The sequence below is a fragment of the Typopeltis vanoorti genome, chromosome 5 (genome assembly GCF_054136105.1).
Source record: "Typopeltis vanoorti isolate ZY-2024b chromosome 5, IOZ_Tvanoo_1.0, whole genome shotgun sequence".
NCBI classification, from domain to species: Eukaryota; Metazoa; Arthropoda; class Arachnida; order Uropygi; family Thelyphonidae; genus Typopeltis; species Typopeltis vanoorti.
Genome location: NC_143553.1, coordinates 84,663,408 through 84,679,386, shown reverse-complemented (window position 1 = coordinate 84,679,386; position 15,979 = coordinate 84,663,408). Strand labels below are relative to the sequence as shown.

The following is a 15,979-nucleotide window of genomic DNA, read 5'->3' as shown; positions in this document are numbered from 1 at the left end:
CAACTACAGCGAACTGCATCATGTACACCAATGCCATCTACTGCCCACCACCACCACTAGTATTTTCACAGAAAATCAGAAACATTCATGCCCATGGCGGGATTCGAACCCACAGCCTTTTGGCGAGAGAGCAGATATGCTAACCACTCGGCCAGCCAAGCTGGCAAAGAAAGTGAAATAATATACTAGCTCAGGAACTTGAACTCAATCTCATGGACGATTTCTGGTTTTTCTTTGATGAAATCACTCACTTTTTGGATGTTAACTTCACTCAGTCCAGTTTTTGGACAGCTGGCTTTTCGTAGTCCTCAAGCATCTAATGACCACTTTGAAACTGTATGCTTTTTGAAGCATTTGATGCATTTCAGTAAAACGTTTACCAAGTTTAACACAAAAGTCAATCACAGCTCTCTGTTTGAAAACTCATTTTCTGACCGTTCATCAAAACACTGTCATTCTTGGCACTATAACTCGGCTTCTAATGAAACAAATGTCTAAACTTGATAAACAGTTGACATAGCACTAATGAAGGTTACCGCTTTCAACAACAAAAAGATAAAACAGGTGGCGCCACTAGTTTCTTCTATTTTCAAAAAGTTCGGTTTCTTTTTGAATAGAGGGTGTATGATTTTTCTGATGCAATGTATCTGTTCTACTATACATAGTTTTTTTTTTAAGAAATCCAGCTTGGTTTTTTCTTAAAAGTGGTGTTAAGTAAGGTTCTATTCTATTGAGTATCATCCTATTGTAGATTTTAACTGTGGTTGATAGTAAAGTAATACCTCTTTAGTTATCCATTCTATTAAGACTGCCCTTTTTGGTTATAGGGAAAATAAGGCCTTGTTTCCATTGTTGAGGTATTATTCCAGTGTTTAAAGCTTGATTCATTATGGCAAGAAAATTGGAATATGTATTATACCCAACATTTTTGAAAATTTCTGCTCTGATTCCATCAATCCCTGGGGACTTTCTTGCTTTAGTTTGATCTACTGCTATTTTTAGTTCTTTTCAGTGAAGTCTTCACAAATTGACAGAGTGGTTTGATGATGATTTCAGCATTTTATTAGCATCATATCGTCATACGAATAAATAAAAATATTACAGTGATTCCATGATTAGGAATGTGGTGGAAGGACAAGCAACAAAAGCATGTTTTTTTTCAGAAGCAAAGATTTGTGATGTGATTAACATTATAAATAAGTAGAATGAGTGGATAATATGACAAGATATGAATATCTTGAATGGCAATAAGTATGGCATGAGAGAAGATATGGAAGAAGAGTTGTGTTATATCACCACAGTATGATGGGGTGAGCTGAAACAGACAGCTGTGATTACAAATGATTCGGTCAGTACAATGAGAAGGAGAAATCATGTACAGTAAATTGATGTCTAGAGTAATGTTGATGGCTGAAAAATTTTGAATTTATGGGCAGGATTACAGATTACACCTTGAATCAATTTGGTAAGAAGTGCTGTTGTACACCGAAAGAGTAAATCTGAATAGTCAAGGGAAATTAGATATGTCTATATGGTTGCAAGGAAGTGTGGATCTGTGCATTAAATAAAGAGGTTAAAACTGTGACTGTAATGACACAAAAGAAAAAAAAACAACAACTGGAAATTTGGTGGGAGATTAGATTGAGAAATCAACTCCAGCTTCCTATTTGAACTGGTCATGTTTTAAGAGTCATTATGCATCATGTCTATAGTTAAAAGTATATCAATAAATGTATAAGGGTGTGCTGAAAAGTTAATGATAACCACCATGAAGGAATTGAGGTAGAACCATGTAACTTACACATTATTCTACATATTCTTCACAAAGTGTTATACACTTGTTACAATACTGCTGCATCATTTGCAATTCTCCGAGAAAAAAAACTTTCCCTTGTTGCACATACCAGTCATTTTTGTTCTAGATGTTTATTAGAACTTTTCAGCCCCCCCTCATATAAATATATTACAAAATAGTTTGAGATTTGTGCATATAAGTCTATAAACATAAATTTGTGAAGGGTAAAAAGAATAAATCTGTGTGATAAAAGTTTAAATTAGAACAGATTATTCTGAAACTAAAATTTCATGTCACTCCTAATGTCAGATAATACAAAAACAGCAGAGCTGTTTTTGTATTATCTGACATTAGGAGTATTATCTGGTATTAGGAGGTAATGGAGCTATCCTGTATCTCAGACCAAAGGCTAACTTAAAAAAAACTAATATAAGAATTTCATTACTGTTCTCTATATTCCATTGCAAATCTTTCGATTTTTACTGTTTTTACCTGGCTACTGACCATTACAGGAATAACTGTGCTGCCTTCGCAAATAAAACCTTGTAATAGTTTGTCCCTTGTTTCCATATCTTTAACTGCAATTAAATATTTCCCTCTGCCATGCATGAAAAGAATAAATCTTATTAGCACCAACTATCTCTTTTAAAACTTTAGTCACCCATCTCGCTTCTTCACATCCTGGAATTTCAATTCCTAGAGTTCGCATCCTTGGAGGGATTGGTACCATTATCTCAGGTGGGGAAAAAGACTGCATTTGAATGTAAGAGAGAGAGAGAGAGAGAAACTTTGAGTCATAAGACTGAGAATTCAATAATCCTGTGATACAGAAATAATTCACCACCAGCAAATGCTTTATTTGAGCTACTATAAAATGGCAGCTGTAATACCACCAAAAGTAAATCTAGTGCAAATATTAACTGCACTACCAGCAATTTTAATATTTACTTTAAAAAATAAAAATAAAAAAAAAACAGTGCAAATGGGGGCAAAACCACCACTAGTACCACCACAGTAAAATAAAATCAAAGTGAAAAACAAATGAAAGAAAACCGAAGTACTTATCTTGCTGAAAACAGAGATGTTATCAGTGGATGGGAGCCAGATCCAGAAGTGATACCGGGAACTTGGAACTTCTTTGGCTGATGGACTGAATCTTTGACTCTTCATCCCTTCATCTGGATTTTAGTTTGTGGGTGATGAGATTATTGTGGGTTAATTACCCACTCTTTGTGAGTTTATTTTTATGTTATATTAACTTTCTCTTGCGATGAAGGACTTTGGTTTTCTGTGCTTGAAAAGATCTGAGGGCTTGTAGTCTGCTGCCTGATGAATTAGCTGAGTTGAGTGATTATCTGTGACTGTGAAGAATTTTTTGCAATGCCTATCATGTAGATCTTGATATCTAGAAGTTTGGCTTCTTGGTGTAATTGAAGGTTTCTGATGAACCAAGGGGCATTAAACGCCATTCTTAGACATTTATTCTGGATCGTTTGTAGTCTTTGAATGTTTCGCTTAGCCGTATGTCCCCCAGGTGGGTGAGGTGTAAGTTAGTTGAGATCTTATTACTGATTTGTAGAGGAGAATCTTGTTGTTTATGTTTAGGAAGCTGTTCCTATTCAAGAGTGGGTAAAGCTGTGCAATAGTCTGATTAGCTTTAGTGGAGATACTACTTATGTCTTGAAGTTTAGGCATTTATCAAGCTGAACTCCTAGATATTTGGTTGAGTTGTGCCAAGGGATGATTTTTCCAAACATTTATATGGTTGTGTTCGGATCTGCTTTACATCTGGTAAATAGTACACTGCGGAGCTTTTCAATGGCATATATCAATCAATCCAGTACACTGGATTGATTGATATATGCCATCTGCAGTACCAATTCTCTAATATGTTAATTGCTATCTGCAGCTTGTTCATGGCCAGTTGAGGACGGAGTGACCTGGCTATGATAATCGTGTCATCGGCATAGAGGGTGATGATGGATGGGGATAACTTGGGGAGATCTGTCACGTATATGGAAAAGAGCAAGGGAGATAGCAAAAAGCCTCGAGGAACTCCAGCCGTAATTCTTCTTGCAGTGGATCTGACTCCATTGATTTTTATTCCATTGTCTATTGCTCAGATATGATTTAATGAGTAAAACTAGTGGCAATGGGAATCCTGCTTGATGTAGTTTAAAAATTAGACCATAATGCCAAATTCTATCAAATGCTTGGGTTATGTCCAGGAAGACTGCACCTGAGTGTTGGTGCCATTCACAACCTTGGGTGATGTATTCAATGACTCTGTAGATTTGAAGTGTTGGGGAGTGATGTCTCCTAAAGCCGAATTGTTCATCTTGCATGACATAGTTGTTATCTGCTGCCTCTTGAATCCATGTGAGTATAGTGCCTTCAGCTATCTTACCTATACAAGATAGAAGGCTAATCGGTCTATGTTCTGAGGAAACTGTGTATTTTTTCCAGGTTTTGGTATTAGGAAGACATCTGTGAGTTTCCATCATTCTGGGTAGTACTTTAGCCGTAGGATGGCATTAATAACGACCACCAGATGCATAGTACCTTTTACGTGGAAGCAAAGTGATACCAGGGTTGAAGTAATGCAGAAGTAATATTTCCATATACAAGTAGCCAAAAGGTGTGCCACCTTATTACTAAAATACTCTGGATTAGAGACAGATGTTGAAATTTTCTTCACTTGTTTATATTATTCATTAAAGATGCCAAGAATTTATATTCTTAGTTTAATCCTTTATTCAAGTGTAAACGAAAGTCAGTGTACATAATGTACTTCTGGTAGTGTTTCATTTTTATATGCTTCTGAGCTGTATGCATATTATGTTACATCATATACACATGAAATGCTACCAGAAGTAAATTTTTACACTGACTCATTAAGTTCATTACAGACATTAAGAAGTTACATTCCTCAGGTATCTGACCAGATATTTTACTGTATGGGAAGGCAACAAAAAAACTGATTTTGAACTATCTGTGTAGATCAGTAGAAAATCAGAGTATTCTGTCTTAAGTGTTTGAAAATGCTGCTGGTAAACAGAGAAAGATATGGAATGTTTCCTTAAGTTTCACACATTATGCAGCAGTGGCAAAGTGGTGAGGTGTTTAGAGGCATTCATGCAATATTGTCTATAATAATGTTCAGAATTTGTAATAATTCAAAGAAGTGTATAGCTGATGTGCATTATATAAGTTTCCAGAATATGAACAAAAAATTAGTTCATGTGGGATGTTCTGGCAGCGATTTTATTTTAACTCTATGCTGCAAAGACAGTTGTTGTTGAAACAAGAGTGATGGTTCATTCACTTTAACATAAAGACTAGAATTTGACTAATGGTGGACAGGATCCAACCACAGTTGCCAACTCTGGCACAGGAAAACTTAAGACCAATAATTAAACCTTGATCGAATAAGTGCTTAGTATAGGTTAAACAAGGAACATCTCTCTGCACTCCAAATGTGCAAGACAGGGTGTGTAGCATGTTCATTGCTCTATGTCATCTCTTAACGTGTATGTATAGAAAACATTTTTTTTTTTAATTGAATATGAATCTTAAGAACTTATCTCTGATATTATCATTTGTCTAATCTTAATTTAGAGTCAGCATGAAGATGATTTTTCAGCAAAATTGCACACAAATGGTCTTCTGTGGTGAAAATGTAAACCCATCTGCTAGCAATCAAGTGAAGGATAAGGTCATAGAAAATCAATTACCTCAAGCCACAACAAAAGATTGGAAAGCCATATACCCGAGATCTCTTCCTTACTAATGACCCCCTCCAAATATGCAGTGAATGTAGTAAGTCCCCTGGGTAATTCTGACCACAACTTAGTGCTTATCTCCTCCCCCATGCAACAACGCCTACACAGTTACTCCCACACAAGAGTAGTTTGGCATTATAATAGTGCCAAATGGGACAGTCTCCGAGACTACACTTGCCCCCAGTCACTCATACGTGCTCGATCTGATTTAACCTTTGCCCAGAGAGAACAAAGACGCCAACTCCAAAAACAACTAGAATAAACACGCCAAAATGGAGACAACAGTTGGGTGATAGACTACAAACAATCCAAAATAGTACAAAAACCAAGTGCTGCCAGTAGCCACCAAGAACACCAGCATGCAGGCACTGCATAGGAAACGTGAAGGACCCTTGGGGTCAAATCCATGCCTCACAGAACCTTGCATATCCACTTCACCAACATCCGTGGCCTCAACTCTAACCTCAACAGCATCCACTACCACCTGCAGTCCACCAAACCCCACCTACTCTTTTTAACCAAAACTCAAATCTCACCTCCCCCAGCACTATTCATCTCAACCTTCCTAACTATACACTATTTAACTCCTTTTGACCCAAGGGTGGCATCTTTGCATATATCCGCTCTGACATACCCTGCCAGAGAACAACTAACTTGGAATCGCCCCGACTTCGACCTTCTTGGGCTGAAGATATCCCCCCCACACACTCAGTCAAATTCATCTGCTGTCTCTATCGCTCTCCTAACATCACCAATCACTCAGAGCTCTTTCATTTCCTCTCCTTAAAAGTTGATTTTCTCCAGTCCCACTCCCCAAACAGCAAAATCATCCTCCTGGGTGATTTCAATGTCCATAACATCAATTGGCTTTCCTCTTCCAGTCATACAGATCCTGCAGGCAGAGATGATGAAACATTTGCAGTCACTAATGACCTCATGCAAATTGTTCAAAAACCAACCATAATACTAGATAACCCAAACCACTCCCCAAATACCCTAGATCTCTTCCTTACTAATGACCCCTCCAAATATGCAGTGAATGTAGTAAGCCCCCCCCCCCCCCCCGGGTAATTCTGACCACAACTTAGTGCTTATCTCCTTCCCCATGCAACAACGGCTACACAGTTACTCCCACACAATAGTTTGGCATTATAATAGTGCCAAATGGGACAGTCTCCGAGACTACTGTGCTTCATTCCCATGGTTAGACTATTGTTTCTTCCAGTCCAGACATATGCACCGAATGCATCACCAAAGTGATCCTCGCTGGCATGAAAGCATGTATTCCCCACACTACTCAGACCTGCCGTCCCTCAACTAAACCCTGGTTCTCCAAAAAATGTGCCAAGGCTGTACAAATGAAAAATCAGGCATACCACAACTGGCTCAAATCAAGAACCCCATCCTCATTCAATGCCTACACTGAAGCCCGAAACAAATGCAAGAAAACTATCAATACTTCCAAAACAGATTTTGAACGTGCAAAAAGCAGGAAGCTTGCAGCCTGTCCAAATGGCAGCCGTGCCTTTTGGTCCCTTGCCAAGGCAATTGGCCATAACTTTTGCCCTACACTATTCCCACCTCTATCATACCCAGATGGCTCATTTGCAACATCACCCATAGAAAAAGCTAACCTCCTGGCATCACACTTTGCCTCCAATGCACACATAACACAATCAAAATTCCACATCAAACTCCAAGCCAATCAGATGAACAAGGAAAACAAGACTTTAGAGAAACAATGGTTCGTCCCTATATACAGTCTGTAACAGATAAGATATCAAGGATACTATGTCAACAAAATATAAAGATTGCCTCTTACTCCATTGCCAAGCTCTCCTGAAATCGCAAAAAAAAAAAAAAAAAAAAAACCTATCTACATGTAGGATAGACAGGCTGGGAGAGGTATGCCAATCTGAACACATCAAGGACAGAGAGAACAAAAGGAAACACAAATCAGGACTGGCAGCACATACAACCAAAATCAAACATCATGTATTACGGCAACAAACCAAAATACTACACAGATTTTTCTCAAGAGCATTCAAGGAATCAGCTGAAATGACTAAACATTCTCCACAGTGCAAGAAAAACAAGGGATGATTTTACAGCAAGTCAGATGTAAAAGTTACAGACTGTATATAGGGAAGAATCATTGTTTCTCTCAAGTTTTGTTTTTCATTTTCATTTGACTGTCTTGGAGGTTGACGTAGAATTTCACATCATCTTCTCTAATTCAACATGGCACATGTTCAGTTACCAGTAGTTTGCAGCAGACAATGAACCAGCAAACAACTTCATAGCAAATGTGCACTTTCCATTGTTATTCCTGTTTTTTTTCCTCAAATATTTCATTATGTATGTTACCTGTTATAATCTGTTTTTTTTTTTTGTTTATTTGCTTATTTCTCTGATGATGTGAAATACAAGAATTTTCATGAAACTAGTTGAGTAGTGAATAAATTATTTTTGCCTCATTTGTTTCTTTTATGTGGTAGAATACCAGCAACACATTTCTAGTATGTCACTCCACAGAAGCCTCTGCAACGATAAACATTTATGTTACTAAAAGAATTTTATAGGAGACTGATGCTGAGAAAGTTTTCAGCAAGATTTTTTGCTTAGAGAATTATAAGTGTGTCAATGCATTCAAGGAGAGTTACTATGGATATTGTGGATAGCATGGGTGGTCTCCTATGATGAATCTTCGAATTCTATGGAAGTTCCTATGAAATAATACAGATTTTTTAATGATTTGTTTTCTTTCTTTATATTGATCCTGAATGAGGTATCAGCTTGAATTGTCAAAGCTTGTGTTAGGCTAATCTAAGGATGACACAAGTTAATTACTGTTTATTGGTTTTTGTTATTATTATTATTAAGGTCTCCATTCTTTATGTTATTTTGGAAATTGATTGACATGTAATAGATCTGACACATACCACATCAATGCAGTAGAATGAGACAGATATATACACAAACAGATACCTATTACTGAACTAGAAAACCTAAAGTAGTACATCTCACTCTGTCTATAAGGTATGTAGGAGTGCATATTTCTCATTCATAGTATAACCCTTAATGCTCTTTTTTGGATACTGTAGTTTATAATGTTTGTTTTCAACAGAAACTTAGTTTAACATATCTGGAATGTAGGAGCTCCAGGTAGCTTTTGCATGATAACTGTTATATGTATATATGTAATATAGTTAGTTGACTGAGATTTTGTGAATTTGTGATATAATAGGAGATTCTGGCTGTCTTCGTAGGCATCAAAGAAATTATTATTATTATTATTATCATTCAGGCTTCCATGGAGTCAAAAGATTCATCGCGGGAGGTCCTTCCTAGGAAACACAAAGTCTATCATACCACACATTGATCGTTCTTGCTCTCACAACTCTATCAGGCAATGCATTCCACGGTTCAACCATCCTCCATGCAACGCAACCACTCCTCGCCCTCTTGCTCACAGCTTCCTTTCGTAACTTCCAGGGATGGGCCCCCTTGTCATCACTCCTTCCCAATGTTCAACCAAGTGAAAGAATTCCCCAGTGTCAACCATGTAACTACCTCTCAACAGTTTAAAAATCTGTTGAGAGGTAGTTACAGATTTTTAAATCTGTAACTACCTCTACCAAACTATGCAGTCCACATTCCCTCAGCCGATCCTCATAACTAACATTGTACAGTCCTGAAACCATCTTTGTTATCCACTTCTGTACCCTTTTCACAGTTAATTTATCCCCTTCAAATCCTGGGGACCAAATTTGAGAACAATGGTCTAAGTGTGGTCTGATCAGGGTCTTATACAATGGAATGATAACTCATTTATCTCTGCAGGTCAGTGTCCTTCTCAGTATTGCAGCAATCCTCTGTGTTACCTTCACCACCTTTGCAATATGTCCCGTGAATTTCAGGTTTCTACTAATCATCAACCAAAGATATCTTGTCTCCCCTACTTGCTCCAGTACAACTCCTCCAATAGAGTATGAAGTGTCCCAAACCTGATATATTTATATATAGGAGGGCGCTACTCCAGTCGCCGAAGAATGTGGTAGTGGATTTGAGCTGTGCTGAAAAAAGTGCTTTTTTAATCGGTGAATAGTGTGACTTCTGTCGAGATTTGTGCTACATTGCTTTTCTGTAATACAAGTGTCCTTCAGTGGTTGTTTTTGGAGTTAGTTGTTGTCTCTATATTGTGTATTTTTGATTACCGAGAAGGTGGGGGTCGGAATCAAATGCATAGTGGTGAAAGAGAAGGAGAAGATAACATGGGTTTTCATTCTTTAGATATTTAGTATACTTAAATATGTTTTATACTCACTTATACTTATTTAGTGTTTGTTGTAATAGTTCCTCGACACTATTTTGATTAATGGCGGCAGCAACAGCTCCAATTGTAAATGGCGTATCACCAAGTCTTCTCCCATTTAAGGACTCCATTTTGCATGACATAATAAGGGATTTTGTGGCCTGCGGGACTTGTGTAATGTATGCATCCCGGCAGTTGTGTATGTGGCAGGTGAGACAAGGAGAAATATGTATATGTGCAAAATGCAGGCAATAGGAGGAACTTAGTGAGTTATAGATGACTATAACTGACCTCATTGAGTCAGAGGTGGGAGATTCTTCACGTAGAGAGACGAGTGGTATGATAGAGAGTGAGAATAGCGAGAGAAATATGAATGAAAAAATGAGAGTGGGGAGTGTGGAAAGGTTGAATGATTCTCAAGTTTTCGGAGATGGTCTCAATTGGGAGGATGAACGGCAAACAAGAATGGCTGACTTGAACAGAGAGAGAGATGAGCTGAAAAAGCAGGTGGAATGTCTCGGGAATGAGATGAGAAGTGTAAAAGATGAGGTGAATGCAAGAGATGAATGCAAGGCAAATCAGAGTAGGAGTGAGAGAGAGAGTGAAAACTGCATGACGATCTTCAGTGCTTCCCCAGATAATTCGGGAAATTCGCTTCTCACTGAAGGCGAGATCCAGAATCGAGCCAAACTAAGATCACGGAATTGCATTTTAAGCCCACTGTCACTTGAAAGTTCAATTGTTCTTTTTCGATAATGAAAGGTCATTCTTGTGACTATAAGCCTGAAATAGATCTTGAACCCACAGAAATTTCTTATAAAAGTTATTCGGAAAATATGTTTTAAAATTCTGTTTCACAGTTTCGAGGTAGTCACAAACCCTTTCCAGAATCTCAGAATCAACAAAAAGATCATTTTCCACTAAAAATGATTCCAATGTTGGAAAAGGTGCAAATTATCTGTCTTTTAAATAACTAATGCACAACACCAGTTTTTTTTTTTTTTCCTCGAATGCCTTTATTTTGTGGTAAGCATCAAGAACAGTTAAAGAATTTCCCTGAAGGGAGAGATTTAGTTCATTTAATTTTGAAAAAAATATCTGAAAAATAGGATAGTGTTGATAACCATGCTGCATCAACAAGGAGTGATGCAAAATTAGAATTACATTCATTTACAAACAATAAAACTTCGTGCCTTAATTGAAATAATCTTGTTAATAGTTTGCCCCTGGGAAGCCAGCAGTTTCAGAATGAAGCAAAAGTTGTATATATTCACTGCCCATTTCATTGCAGAGTACTAAAAATAACTGGTTATTTAACAGTCAAGCCTTAATAAAATTAACTAGTGTTACAGCATTGTATAGCATAGTTTTAAATTCTGGTGGCATTCCTTTGGAGGCCTACCTTTCCCTATGTATGAAACAATATACTTGATTCATATCTGGAGCCACTTCCTTGACCATAGAAGCAACCCCCAACTATGCCTGCCTGTAATGGTGCGAGCTCCATCCAGACAGAAGCCATGCATTTCCTCCACTGTATCCCTTTGTGTATTATGTAATTACTGAGAGTGCGAAATATTTCTTCTCCAGTTGTTTGGGATGACAAAGTTCTACAAAACAGAATACCATCATGAATGTTGTTATCATGTGCATATCTTATGTAACATATTAACTGCACATCATCTGTAACATCAGTAGTCTCGTCTATTTATAACACATAATAAGGGCTCTTCTTAACTCTTTCGATTGACTGAGATTCTATATCACCTGCCATATCATTAATTATGTGACCTACAGTGTCATTGAAAGAGGAGTGAAATCAACATCTTTTAGTAACTTGTTGCCAAGCATAGTTTTTACCACATCTTTTATAACTGGAAGCAGTAAATTTCCCTGATAGAATGAGGTTTCCCTGTTTTCGCTATGCGCAAAACTCAAGGGATAGATGCTTCCAGTGCCTTGTTATTAATCAAACCCATGGCCGAAACTACATCTTTCTCATGATTTAATGTCACTAAGCGTCACTGAAATTGGCTTCTTTTTTTTTTTTTCAATTTGCTTATTTTTCACATCACAATGTTTAGTTTCTAAACATCGGAGTTTCGCAGGTTTCATGCACCTCATTCGACAACACTTCATAACACAAAACACATTGAAGTTTCTGTTCACTTTCATCTCCACACGAAGTAAACCTGAATTCCAAATATGAACTGTTATATTTCCTACTGTATTTTTTCTTTGAACTGCTTGTTTCTTCTACTTTAATAGTATCAGATTTACTCACCGTTACAACACATGTATCACAATTAGGGTTAGCATCACCTATTTCATTTGCTCTTCTTTTCAAAGTCCTAGGTCTAAGCCACTTTTCCATTATTAAAAAACATTGCTGAAAATATATAAATACTGGGGGTCAACTCACGACACACTTTGTCCAAGTATCATTTAGCACTTCTGAAGGTATACTGAGCCTTGGTTGATGGAGGAAAACCTTCAGCAATAAAAATCAATAAACAACAAGCAATTGATTGAAATGTGGATAACACATGTTCACTTCAAATCTGACAAAACAGCAAGGGAAGGCGGAAGCAATAAAACTATATTGTTGTTCACTTCACCCCCTCTTATTATTCATCATTCTGCCGCTACAAATTATTGTAGTGCCAGAATGACGAGTAATAAAAGAGGGATGAAGTGAAGAACAATATAGTTCTATTGCTTCCGCCTTTGAACATTCTGATGCTATTTGTTGTTTTTTTTAAGTCTGTTTGATTTCAATAATTTTTACTTATTTATTCAATTTTAATTTGTTTGGATAACTAAAATATATATATATTTATTTAATTAATTTAAGTCTGCTTGTGAACCACCTGTCCCATCATCGCAGATCACCTGTGGTCTGCGGACCACAGGTGGTCTGTGACGATCTGCATGGTTGAGAAACACTGATCTAGAAGATGTGTGATTAGTGTATCCAGGAAGAGTAGACAGTCATTAGCTTCCAGTTCCATTGTAAAGTGGATTTTTGGGTATTGGCTATTTAAATGTGCTAAGAATGTATCCAATGTGTCTGGGCTATGTCCCCAAATAGCAAGCACATCATCAACATAGCATAACCAAAGCCTTGGTTTGCCACTCTCAAACATACAGCTTATACATCTCATGCAAGCTTATCCGAATGAGAGGCCCTCTCATTATGACGTCAAACCTGTGATGACCTGTATGAGATGCTCCTTCCTTCTTCCTGACATCTTCAAAAGTGACAGCTTTTATACAAAAGGTCTTATAACCTACAAGCATGCTCATTTCACAAGATTCACAGACTCACATTATACATGTGTTATGCTGATATCAAAGCTCTTACATCACAAATTTGAATAGCACAATTTGCAGTGTGAATACGATTTAAATATCAGAAATGTATTTCTCATAGGTAATAAATTTTTTCAAAACCAGACAAAAACTTGTAAAAGCAAACATATTACATAAAACATCCATGTGAGATTTTACAGTATGCTTTTTTCAAGGGCTGCTTTTTTGATTTCGTACCCACTATGGTGTTCTTATTTTCCAATTCTTACAGATAACCCTGTCACATGCCTCCCTACCTAAATCAATCAATGTTTACTTCAGAAGTGAATAATGGCAGATTAAATTCAAAGTAAAGTGGTGCTGCTCCAGTGAAAAGATGACATGTAGACCTACTACATTATATGCTAAGATAAACAGTACTAAATTTATTGATGATGGTATATTGAACACAGAGAGGCTGCAGGCTAAACTTACCTCATGATTATTGTTGTTAGAGTTGGTAAAATAAAAAAATAAAAAAAAAATAAAAGGTTAAGTTCTAATTGAAGTGACAAGTACTACACTAGTTAATACTACAGTTATCCATAAATGTGACAATCTTATTGCTGAAATAGAAAATTTTTATTGGTTTAGACTGGTAACCAAACTGATTGACATGTTTCCTTGTTTGTTTAAGCCAAAAATAACTTTAGAATAATTTTTTTGTTTTGCAAAAATTACTCAAGCTTTATTTACATAATTTACACATATATATGACTGTTAAAAAACTTATTCTGTCATATGACTGGCATATGCAAGTACAGCTTGACCAAGGATGCAATCCACCTGTGGATACAAATTTCCAAACCTTACATTTGGCTGTATTGCTTGCCTGGTTTTATTGCTTTTCTGCATCCGCTGCTATCATTACTTTATTATAAAAGGCAACCAGATTACTAAAACAAAAGAACCTATTAACGAATGCTGCTTAATAGCACACGCGTCCCAATTTTCTATATTAGTTCTTACTAATTTTTTCAAAATCTTAAAGGTTAGTGGAATATAAAACACAGTCCATAGACTGATACATCCATTCTACCACTACCCTTAAGCAATTGCACTATTTTACTCTACTTCCACTCCTTAGTACTCACTCTACTGCAAGACTTTCATTAAACAGTCAACTCCCTAGCACATTCCCTTAAACATGAGAGGAAAGCTAGTCCCACTTCCCTACATCTAGAGTAATCAGTATTCAGAATACATCCTTTCCATTCACCTCTAATCCTTCAACCTTCTCTATCCCTCTAGGAATAACACCTGCTTTTGAAAGCAACCTAATAAAATTATCATTAAACAACTCTACTATGCCACCTGCATTGATCATCTGATTATCATCTCCATCTAGCAATGTCATCTGTCCACAGTCATTCCTCCTCTTACTACTGGCCATATAGTGAGAGAACTGTTTGAGATTCTCCTTGGATCACAAAATGCCAGACTCCAATCATATGGTAATATTGTCCTTATTATGCTAGTTACCTTCCTAGCTTGAACCTTATATTACTCATGCAGCTTCCATAATCTCTTTTTCTTTTGCAATTCCTGCTTGATTTCTCTAGTCATCAATTTAATTTAAATCACCCACATACTACTGACCTGTCTGTGCGGTTTGCCTAGTGGCTATGCACTTTGCAACCATATGCCTGGGGAAGGAGTGTCCTAGGTTCGATTCCCATCGACAATGTAAGGAGCTTAAGGATCTTTCTCAGCCATAGACAAGTTAGCTGGTCTTGGGCGTGGACAGCAGGGTTTTTTCCCCAGTTTATCTGGGGTGTTTCATCCCACAAGCAGGCAAACCGGACCCATGAACACACAGGCTACAGTCAAAAAATACATACTTAATCCCTCATTGGGAGGGCTCAACCAGTTCTAAGGAGCAGTTGAGGAACGTGGGTACCCCACAAGAATAAATAAAAAACTACTGACCTCTCTTCCTTCAATTTCTTCTCTCCATTGTATTGTTGCATCTTAGCTGTTTTCTAAATCTATTATAATTAACTGGTTTATATAAAATTCCACATAATTCCTGTTTCTTCAAATGGGACTCCATCGAGGTGAGTACTGCCACCTTAAAAGTATATCTTCCTTGGTTGGAGGACATGCTAACCAGATCTCTAGGTGATAGATGTCTTTCATTATTCAGTGAAATACTGCCACCCTGCTTTTTGGAAATGTGAAGTGGCTAATCTCATGTTTCATCTTCAGAATCAGGTCTCCAGTTTCTGTATGCAGTGTGGGTGATGGCCTTGCTGGGCGCATGTGCGCACACACACACACACAGTTTTATTGAACTAGGGAGTCGGTATCTCCTCCATTTGGAAGTGCAGCAGTAAACCGGTTTTCTGCAGGCTGGCCACTAGAATTACATGGGACAGAACCTAATGGTAATGCTTCTGTTGGAGACTTCATGATCAGCTGGTGAATAATCCTGCTGCTGATCACTCTGCATGTCATATTTGGAGGAAGTCTGAGTATAAAAGTATCCTGGAGACCTTCCCCTATCAATATCAAGTGAGGCCACACTTGGATTGGAGTCGGAGCACTCCCTGTGTGGGAGTGATGTGCACAAATTCTTCACCTCACTGTGCATATTAGCATCAGTGCAGATGTAAAAATCTCCCATAAAACATAAAAAATGCAACAAGAAATGTAAAAAAATAATAAAAATATACTACCAAAAACCCTACAAAATAACACCAAAATTTCTTCCAATAAAAACTAACCTGGAATCTC

General features: G+C 37.3%; 1 protein-coding gene across 3 annotated transcripts in view; it reads right to left on the bottom strand.

Moving 5' to 3' along the window:
• The window catches only part of LOC150106608 (endosome/lysosome-associated apoptosis and autophagy regulator family member 2-like), a 594,368-nt gene that overhangs the window by 151,572 nt on the left and 426,817 nt on the right, over positions 1-15,979 (bottom strand). The window lies entirely within an intron of this gene.